The sequence below is a fragment of the Phoenix dactylifera genome, unplaced genomic scaffold, assembly GCF_009389715.1.
Source record: "Phoenix dactylifera cultivar Barhee BC4 unplaced genomic scaffold, palm_55x_up_171113_PBpolish2nd_filt_p 001039F, whole genome shotgun sequence".
Lineage (NCBI taxonomy): Eukaryota > Viridiplantae > Streptophyta > Magnoliopsida > Arecales > Arecaceae > Phoenix > Phoenix dactylifera.
The window spans coordinates 98,997-109,967 of NW_024068391.1; the positions used below are offsets into that span (position 1 = coordinate 98,997).

The window sequence follows — 10,971 nt, forward strand, 5'->3', positions numbered from 1 at the left end:
AATCTGCAAGTTATTGAAAGATAACAATAACTCATACTCTGTTCACATTTATTTATTTAAAATACCCAATTCACCCCCCCTCTTGGGCTGCACCTCTGGGCAACATGGTAGTCCTTCAGCTCTATGAAGGTCCCTCAAGACTAGAAGCAGACTTTCATCACTCTCATTCGGAAGAGGCGAGACTCCACAGAGTTGAGTCATTATTGCCCGATCAGCTTGTGTACCACTCTGTATAAAGTCATTATGAAGATCCTCGTGAGAGGATGAGTGGTATCTTGCCTAGGCTCAATAGCGCTGAGCATGGGGCCTTCATTGGGGAACGCAACATCATTGACAATGTGCTTATAGCCCATGTGTTTGTGTCTGACCTCTAGAGATCTTTGGGTCAGAGGAGTCTAACTGGTATCAAGTTCGATATGGAGAGAACTTATGACAGAATGAGCTGGAGCTTCCTAACCCACTCCTTGGAGAGCTTTGCATTTCATCATATCTAGATTAGGTGGATCATGGGGTGTATCAGGAACCCCTCCTTCGCCATTTTAGTGAATGACACGCCCACGTAGTTCTTTGAGTCCTCTGTTGTCTTGCGACAAGGTTGTCTGTTCTCGCCTCTTCTCTTCATCCTTTGTATGGATGCACTATCTAGACCACTTTGGCATGCTTCTGAGATCCAGGCTATGGAGGCCTATAGACTAGGGGAGGTCCCTCTCTATATCTCTCAATGATTGGTTGCTCCTAGCCCGAGCAACGAGACAATCAGCTTGGAAAATTTGAAGGATCTAGAGGACTATTGCTAGGCATCTAGGCAGAAGGTGAACCTATCTAAGTCTGCTATTTGCTTCAGTCTGAGGATCAAGTCAAGGCTGAAGACCTCTATCATGGGGATCCTAGGAATTGGCGAGCAAGGGAGCACCATGAGTTATCTAGGGGTTCCCATTATGCGGCGTCGCCTTTGCAGAGGTGAGTGCATGACTATCGAGCAGGACATCAGGCACAAGTTGGAGAGGTGGCAGGCGAGTGCTTTTTCTATGATGGGAGTGTGATTCTTGTTGGGTCTATTTTTAGTTCAATCCCGATGTACTTGATGTCCAACACCATTCTGTCGCTGACATCACTGAGGATTCTAGAGCAGATGTTCAGGTGCTTTATCTGGGGCAGACGGAAAGGTAGATGCAACATCCACCTATTGGCATGGGATGTTATCTATCAGCCGACTAGTAATAGGGGGCTGGGTGTCCACTCCTTGACAGAGAGGCATAAGATTCTGGCGACTAGGCATGCCGTCAGGTATCTCCTGGATCCTTAAGGCCTCTGGTGCACAGTGATGAGGGCCAAGTATGGAGACCCAGCAAGTAGGTTGGATTCTGCAGTGGACGCCGAAGCCCTTTCATTTGAAGAGAGATATGCGCATGTGCCCTGTCCGTGCTCCCCTCGATCATATGGGCAATTGGGATAGGGGGGTTATTGATGTGCTGGACGATAGGTAGTTGTCCGAGCAGCCACTTAGTTGGTGGCCTACCATGTTCGACTCGGGGTGTTTGGAGGGGTACAGAGTTTGCCACTTGTTTGTCCCTAGGGAGAGAAGGTGGAACGAGTCTCGTATTCGGCAGGCTTTCGGAGAGTAGTTGGCTGAGAGGATTTTGGCACTACCAATACCCACAGGAAAGGCCATAAATAGGAGGGTATAGAAAGCGATAGGAAGATCGAAGGTAGATGCTCCAGACCTATTGGTTCTAGTCAGAGGGGTTACGACTCGTCAGATGGATGAGAGATGGATCTGGAAGATGCGCATCCACCCCCATGTCAACTTGTTGATTTTGAAAGGTGGTATGAGGTTGCTTGCCAACTAGGGGTGTATTGGTGAGGAGGGTTGTGTGTGTCATATTTGCTTGAGAGGGGTTTCTTGATGTGGAGTCGTCCATCAGTCATGTTCTCCTTCGATGCCCACATGCAGTGCAAATCTAGGAGTGCACTATGGTTTCAATGCAGGTCATAGCAGTGATTGAGGACTTACTTTGTTTGCTGAAGCAGTCGCTGTGGAGGGCCAGTATTGTGGAGTGGGGCATCAGATATGCCTATGTGGCTTATCACATTTAGCTGGAACAAAATGCTTGGATCTTCGAGGATAGAAGGGTGAATCTGAGGACTATGGTGGACAGAGCATTACTTCACACTGCTAAGGTATCCAATACCATTGCTACGGTCTCACCTAGGTTGGCTAGGAATATTTGGGGCTCCCATTTAGCTTGCATAGTGGCCATGACGATTCTTGTCTTTTGGAATCCCCCACCTCCCGGCTTCCTTAAGGTAAATTTTGATGGTAGTGTGTTACAGGATGGAGGCAGAGAAGGACTAGGCTTTGTGATTAGGGACCACGACTCTAGGTTCGTTGTAGTCAGAGGTCGGCACACCTTCGACGAGTCTGTTACCAGAACAAAGCTGAGAGCTGCATGGAAAGGCATCACCCATATGAGGCGTGTGCTGGATGCGGATAGTATCTGTCCTAAAGGTGACTCAACCACGGTGATCGACTGGATTCAGGGCCAGCACAATAGTGATGATCAGCACCCGCTGCTTTAGAACATCTGTAGGCTTTTGGAGGGGGGGCTTCACACTTTTCGGGTCACTCATGTCTTTCAAAAAGTGAATAGTGTTGCCGACTTAGCTTCTTCCTATGCTATGCACCACTCGGGAGAGTTCCTATGGGAGATCCTTGAGTCTGGTCCTCCCCCTCTTCGTCAACTTCTTTTTTTGGATTTTTTTTAAGTGCACTCGCGCTCGTTTAGTGTGGGTCGTTGGTGTATCAAAAAATAAAAACATAAAACATAAAATCAACTTGCCCAACATTCAACCTATAGGATCTCGTACCTAAAATACTTAAATAGGTGATATTTTCCATGTAGATATTCTTTTCATCTACTCCACATTTCTTAAAATTTTTGAAGAGAACTTTAGAGTAAGGAATGTGGTGGTTTGCCACCGAATAAATCCATCAATTTTTGATATCTTGATTAACAAAGAGACATTTAGTGATAACACAATCAAATTCTCTTCTATCTGTTAGTTTGTCCTTTTCTCGTCCATTTTTATTTGGTTCTAAGGACAATTTGTTTTCAAATGGATTGGATTTCCATAGATTAAACAATATTTCTTTGGCTGATGAGGTTGAATCTTTTGAGAAACGGACTTTTTACCTTTATTTTTAAATTGTCTTCGATTTCTCTTAATTTTTTTTGAATTTATTACTATTAAAGCTTTTATTGTCAATTTACTTTGAGACTTCTTGAAACTACCATCGACTCATCAATTTACTTTAAGGGCTAGAACCTACACTTCGGCCGTCTTCACTTATAGGGGTCGGTTAGCTTGCCAAGTCTTTGGCAAAAGGGCTAGAACCTCCACTCGGTTTGTCCTGACCTAGAGAGGAATTAGCTCACCAAGTCTTTGATGCAAGGGTTAGAACCCCTACTCAGGTCGGTTAGCTTACCAAGTTTTGGGCTCGAGAGCTTGTAGCTCTAGTTGGGCCATGTCGACTTGAGTTTGATGGTTAGGTCGCTAAGCCTTCGATGTGGGGGCCAGTAGCTCCGCTTGGGCCATCTCGACTTGAGGACATTGGTTAGGTCGCCAAGCCTTTAGCGCGGGCACTAGTGCTCTACTTGGACCGTCTTGACCTGAGGAGGTCAGTTTGGTCACCAAGCCTTCAGCGTGGGGGCTAGTGCTCCGCTTGGGCCATCCCGATTGAGGAGGTCAGTTAGGTTCCCAAACCTTCGACATGGGGGCCAGTGCTTGGGCCATATTGCAGTAATCTCCTCGGGAGCTACCTAGCTATGAAGGCTCGTGGATCAAGACGTTGGATAGCTCGTCCGACCTGCCATGTTTGAGGACATCTAGGTCGGCGGTTAGTCCATCTCCTTGATCTTGCAATCGAGGTTTGCCTTCCTTCGAGGATCTCTCAAATCGATGATGAGAAGAGTGACTAGACATTGACTCCTCCGAAGAGGAGGAATCAGAAGATCAGCGTCGAGTATCCTGCACAAGACTCCAAGGCCGGGAATGGTGGCTACACGGGGCCTTGCTGAGACTTCGAGGATAGGCGTGCTAACTCTATAGAGCCCGGCCCCAACTTTGAGGAGAGGAGTGATGGCTCGGCTGCACTAGAATTTCATAATAGCTTAACTTGCGAGCCTCTTATTGCTGATCAATGATTGATTGCTGCAGGTTTTGGATTGCAGCAATCAATGCTTGAACCTGCTACATGAGTAGTTAGAACTGCTCAGGAGTTATCGTTGGTGCTTTCTGTGGTTCAAGTGGGGGTGGTGCTTTCCGCGGGCTCTGCAAAGAGCCATTGGACTCCTCTGGTATATTTGGTTGAGCTTTAGAATATGCTGGCTGTGCCCTTCAAGACTTTATAGCGACAAGCTATTCATTTTTTGAAGAAGAGACCTCCAGTAATAGGATCAAAGACCTTTCCTCTAGTGACAATATGTTGCCGCTGAGGACCGTGTTGACCCAGGCGCCAGAAAGGGGAGATGCTGGAGGGATCGGCGGTGAGTTGCTTGGATCGTACGAAGCCACAGTTTGGAATATATAGTTACGTATGGGGTCTGCGATCACACTTCGACTTAAAACAATAAAAATAAAGAAATCCTCTTGCTAGAGTGTATCTGGCGAGGGATCTCTGATGCCTAAGTCAGGACAATACTAAGGGAAAAGTGGAGATGCTTAGTTGGTGACAGTGTGATGGTTTGTTAGGAGACCAGAGCATTTATCTGCAAGGTCCTCCGGAGGATGGAATATGAAGGTGAAGGCGAGTACCTGTCACCTAGAAATTTGGGCATCTGGGTTGGTTGTGATTTCCAGACCTCTGCATGCTCCAAGAATTAGGCGCAGATGTTTCGCACACATATCACGCCGCACCTATTTCAATGGCGCGATTTTGGAAACTGCCTAAGATCGTCCGTTGGAGGGGCGACCGTCCGTTGAACTACGAATCGAGAATAGCAATTCCATTTCTGGAAGGTGTTTCCAGCTATGGAAATTTTGAAATTTGAAGAGCCACCAGCATGCTTCTAGGCTTGCTGATAAGTGCTGAATAATTTATAATTTAGTTATCTTTTCATAGCACTTTTCAATGTTCTTAAACTAATAAATACATACTTTACCATAAAATTGAATAAACATTGAAATAAATTTAAAATATGGTAAGAGGTAAATAATTCTTTTCTCAAAACAGACTTTGAACTTGTCTCTCTCCTGGTTGTAATCTTTCATGAAAACATCTAAGGAGGAGATTGTGTTGACCCGGTTTAGTAACCTGATGGAGTTGTAATCAAGCTAAGGCTATGATTAAATAGGTTTTGGTCCTGATTCGATCGAAAGTTATAATTAATTATGTATGGGGCAAAAGTTTGATTAACCCTTTTTATTAGGTCACGGTCCGGTTTTTAGTCTTGTCTGGTCGAGTTCGATCTGAAGCAGCTCAGCAAGAATTAAATTTAAATAACATTGGGCTCGAGAACAATTTCAAGCAAATCAACGATCATGACCCACCTCAAATCCAAAGCCAATTCCCAACCAATTCCTTACCTGCCTTCATATAAAATTTATAATTTTAAAACAAAAATAATAATAATAATAATAATTGAATATCCATGATTCACTGTTCATATGAACAGTGTCCCGTGAAAACACTGTTCATATGAACAGTGTTACAAAAAAAAAATATAAAAACTAATCCCACTGTTCATCTTCTTCCTCCCTCCTTGCATCAGGGCCGTCCACCTTCCTCCCGTCGATCCCGCGTCGATCCGCCGCCCATGCCAACCCTAGCCCATTCCAAGCTCCATCGCGATGAGGCCATCAACAGCCCGCACGCGGTGAACGCCGGTAACCCAGCCATCCCTCCGCCTCTTCATCCGCCTGCATCCCCGCCTCCGCACAGCCACCATCCCGGGCTCACAGATCACTCCCTTCCGTTTACAGCCGCAGCATCCCAGACCGGCCGCTCGTCCCAGCGCGTTCACAGCAGGATAAAATCTCCACTGTTCATCTTCTTCCTCCCGCGGTGGATCACGGCCGAGAATCAAGTCGCCACCCGATGATTCTCCCGTTCCAGCCACGAGCCCCACGCGGTGCAGCCAGCGACCGGATCTCCCGCCTCCTCTTCCGCCCGTGACGCCTCCGACCCAGCAATCGCCCTCCACCCGAGCATCTGCGACGTCTTTCCTTCCGGATTCATTCCTAGCACTAAGCCGTGATCGGCTCCCAACAGCCAGTAACCCAGCTCGGCATCCATCTCCAGCTCTGTCCCCGTCTTCTCCGAGATCCAGACATTCCGCATCTTCCTCCCATCGATCCCGCGGCCATCTCATCTTCTTCCGTCTACCTCCCGTCGATCCAGCGGCCAGCTCCATTTCCGGCCATCTACAATCAATCCGGCGCTCCACGAATCACTCCCAAGATCTAGCCATTCCACGTTAATGCCCTTTATCCTCTATAAAAGGAGGAGGGTGGCCATCGGCTTGGGGGAGCTCGGTTGAGAAGAAAGAAACAGGGGAGAGGCTCTGTTTCGGTGAAGAAGAAGAAGAAGAAAGCCGAGAGAAAGAAATAAAAAAAGAAGAGAGAGGGGAGGAAAGAGAAGAGTTTGTGATATTTTGGGAATAATGGGAGGTGATCAATTTCATTTGAAGATGGGAGGTCGTCCGGAAGCCATGCTCGGCTAAACGTCTAGTCTAGGGCTGGATGAAGCCCTAGCAATGTATCAGGGCAATTGTAGTTCTCACTTTTTTATTATTTTGGAGCTTGTTTAAATTCTTATTTTCAATGAAATATTTCTTTATGATATTTAAATTTCGAGCATGCTAGTTACTAATCATGTTTGCTAAAGTAGTCTAAGATGATCCAAGCCTAGGAAGATGAAGTGTGCTGCATCCTAGATTAGCATACTTAGGTAGACACTTCATGCTACACCGAAGATGGATCTTCCTAACACTCTTTATGCTTTTATTTTAAAAGGCTTGTAGCCAAAATTGCATGCCTCTCCAAAAGACAAAAATTAAGAACACAATCCTTGATGCAATGCTATGTGGTGGATTCCAAACCCTAGATCTATTTACTCTGATAAATTCCAATCCGTACTCATAGTTTAATTTAGTTAAATCAAGTTAGCAAATCCTTCTTTTTGATTTATTTTTAAAAGAAAAATAACTTATTCTTCAATCCCTGTGGACCGACACCCGTAATCACTATCCTACAGGATACGTGCTATTGCGTGGTTTATTTTTGAAATTGAAATAACTGATCAATTTTTGGCGCCGTTGCCGGGGATTGCTAGCATAGTTATTTTTCCTATCATTAAAAAAATTTAATTAATTAAAAAAACTTTCAAAAAATATATAAATAAACAAAAAAAATTATTTTCTATTATTGTTACTTTTCTTTTTTTTCTCTTCTACTATTTTTTTTAAAAAAATTTTCTTTTGATCTTATTTGATCAGGAATCGAAGGAAAAACCTAGGATGATAAAAAAGAGAACTGCTGAAAAGGAATGCTGTAGAGGTTTGCCAAAAAAAAATTAAATTGCTGGGAAAATTTCCTTTGGTAACCTCTAAACCTTTCTTATTTAAATTAAGTATTAGCTTGAAATTTTGTGGTGATTGTTTGATTTTAATTTCAGCAAAAGTGTGAATGCATGCCTGATACACATACACCAATTCATTTGCACTTAGTAAGGGCAATCACCCCAACAAGATAAGAGCCGGATTTCATCACCGGACTCTTGCCCAACTTAGGTGAACTCAATCTCACATAGTGTCACTTTAATTAAAATCAATTAGACGTTGGCTCCTAGGGACATTCGAGCTCAATAGGATGAAGATCACCGAAAGTTGCACCAATTTCGCTCTGTGGCTTAGTTGATGTCTAGGCAAGCTTTGTCCCTATAAGGGAGACAGTTTATCTGTTCGAGGCAAGTGGGTTTTAAGTGGGACCTTTGCGAACGCATCGTGACCCCTCCACTTACCTGGGAGCTTACCTGGTCAACTCGGTTCATTAGACCGGATTGGAGGCTTAGGTGCCCTCTTCAAACCAGTTAGGAGCTGTCTAGTGATTTTAGGACAAAGACTAGGATTGATATGCTTTTCTCTTTTATTGCATGCTTGATTGATCGAGTACTAGTGTATGCACGGTAGTCGTTCTAGAGTACGAAACCTATTACCTTTTGACCCTGAAATAGAACGAACCCTTAGGAACATTCGAGCTAAGATCAAAACATTAGGATCATCCCCACCTCTTAAGATGGCTGAAGAACAACCCAAACTCCTGAGGGAGTACTTTACTCCCACTATTTACACTTCCCCATCTTGTATTCGATTACCTGAGGTAGCAGCTGTACAATATGAAATAAAGTCTAGTGTGATCCAAATGCTCCCATCTTTTTATGGGCTCACCAACGAAGACCCATACAAACATTTAGATGAATTTCTTGAGATTTGCACCACTGTCAAGATTCAGAACTTCACTGATGATGCCCTGAAACTTAGGTTATTCCTCTTCTCCCTTAAAGATAGAGCCAAACAATGGCTGAATTCTTTAGAAGCTAACTCAATTCGTTCTTGGGATCAAATGCAACAAGAATTCCTTAAAAAATACTTTCCTATAGGAAGAACGAACCAGTTTAGACGTGCCATTACAAGCTTCTCCCAAACCGAGGGAGAAGAATTTCATGAAACTTGGGAGAGATTTCGGGACCTAATCCGTAAATGCCCTCATCATCAAATACCTAAGTGGCAGCTAGTGCAATGTTTCTATGACGGTTTGACGGAACGAAACCGTCAGATGATCGATGCTGCATGCGGGGGGACTTTCATGCTTCGAAATGAGCATGAAGCATGGCAACTATTTGAAAATCTTAATGAAAACTCCCTCCACCATGCTTCATGTTCTCGTCAAGCACCCCCGAATTTTCAAAGAAAAGGGGCCATTTGTGAAATAAGTCATTCTATGGACCTGTCTAGCAAGGTAGATGCATTGTCCCATAAGATTGTCCAACTAATGATAGGAGAACATGTCGTTAGCTCTTCCCAAGCACAAGTGTGTACTATCTGTTCTAGCCCATCGCATCCTATTTATGAGTGCCCCTCAGCACCCCAATATCCCGAACTCGTGCAAGAACACATCAATGCTGCCCAAACACAGCCCAGACCGGGTAATGATCCATTTTCCAATACATATAATCCGAAATGGCGGAACCATCCAAATTTTTCTTAGAGGCAGCAAGCTTCTAATACCTCCCAACCCTTCTTCCAAAATTTTCAAAACCCTCAGAATTTTCATCTCTACCGTCCCTCAACTCAATTTCAGCATCCTCCTCCTCCAACCCAAAGAAATACAGCCTTTGAGGAGAAGGTGTTGACTGCTCTTCAAGGTTTGGAGGCAAACACACAACTATTGCACTCTCACACGCAATCAATTGCTAAGCTAGAATCCCAAATGGGTCAACTAGCTAATGCATTAAACAAGCGAGAGGAAGGTAAGCTTCCAAGTCAACCAATGAGTAATCCTAGGGGACGATACGTGGCTCAAGAAACTCGACTAAATCATGAGCAAGCCAATGCTTTGACTACCCTAAGGAGTGGACGTATAATAGATAATAAGGTTGGGGAGGGTAGCAATAAGGAAGGAGAAGAAGAAGAGAAGAATGTATCACATGAAAACCCAAAACCTTCTTCAGCTAGTCCACCATCTGCCACATCCCACATTCCAAAGGCTCCATTCCCTGAAGCACTTAATGCACCCTCTCCCTTTGGCAAGAAGAGAACTTCATTAGAAGAGATGATGGAGGTCTTCAAACAAGTTAAAATCAACCTCCCACTCCTTGATGCCATCAAACAAGTTCCCTCCTATGCCAAATTTCTCAAAGACCTTTGCACCCAAAAGCGGAAATATAGGACACATGTGCCTAAAAAGGTCCTCCTAACTGAGCAGGTGAGTTCTATTCTCCAACACAACACCCCTCCAAAGGTCAAAGATCCTGGTGCCCCCACTATTTTCTGTGTCATAGGAAATAACTCCATCGACCGAGCACTTTTAGATCTAGGGGCAAGTGTAAATCTTCTACCCTATTCAGTCTATGAAAAATTTGGGTTGGGTGAATTGAAACCTACCTCGGTATCTTTACAATTGGCTGATCGATCGGTGAAGATGCCAAGGGGGATGATTGAAGATGTTCTTGTCAAGGTAGACAAATTCTATTTTTCAGTAGATTTTATCGTCCTTGACATGGAACATGTGCCCAACCCAAAAAAACAAATCCCTGTGATTCTTGGTCGTCCCTTTTTAGCGACAGCCAATGCATGTATCAACTGTAGAACCGGGGCAATGGATATATCATTTGGGAACATGAAAATTAAGTTGAATGTGTTTCATGCCGCTGACCAACATGTGAGGAAAGACGAGTGTTACCTAATTGACAAAATGGATGATCTTGTAGAGGAAGCCCTTCCCTATATCTTAGCAGATGACCACTTAGAGGCATGTTTGGCCCATTTTGACATTGACAACTTTGATATAGACAAGGCCATAGAAGAAGTCAACATTTTATTCGACAATCAATCTCCCATGAGTTCCCTTCCTTGGAAGATCCGACCTGGACCTCTTCCCCCCCATTGCTAGCGCACCACTTTGTCCTTCCATTGATTCTTCACCTAAACTCGAGTTGAAGCCACTTCCGACAACTCTTAAGTATGCTTTTCTAGGACCAGAAGATACTTTTCCTGTAATCATCGCGGCCAACTTATCTATGGAACAGGAAGTTAAACTTTTAAGGGTGCTAGAAGAGAATAAACATGCCATAGGATGGTCTGTAGCCGATTTGAAAGGGGTTGACCCCTCTGTTTGCATGCATCGAATTCATCTCGAAGATGATGCAAAGCCCACCCGAGAAATGCAAAGAAGACTCAATCCTAATATGAA

At 44.3% G+C, this 10,971-nt stretch overlaps 1 non-coding gene across 1 annotated transcript; it reads right to left on the bottom strand.

The window, feature by feature from the left end:
• Nucleotides 1-8,671: 8,671 nt before the first annotated feature.
• LOC120107837 lies at nt 8,672-8,777 on the bottom strand. Its single transcript, XR_005509449.1, has one exon. It is a non-coding gene; the product is annotated as a small nucleolar RNA R71 (small nucleolar RNA).
• Nucleotides 8,778-10,971: the final 2,194 nt, after the last annotated feature.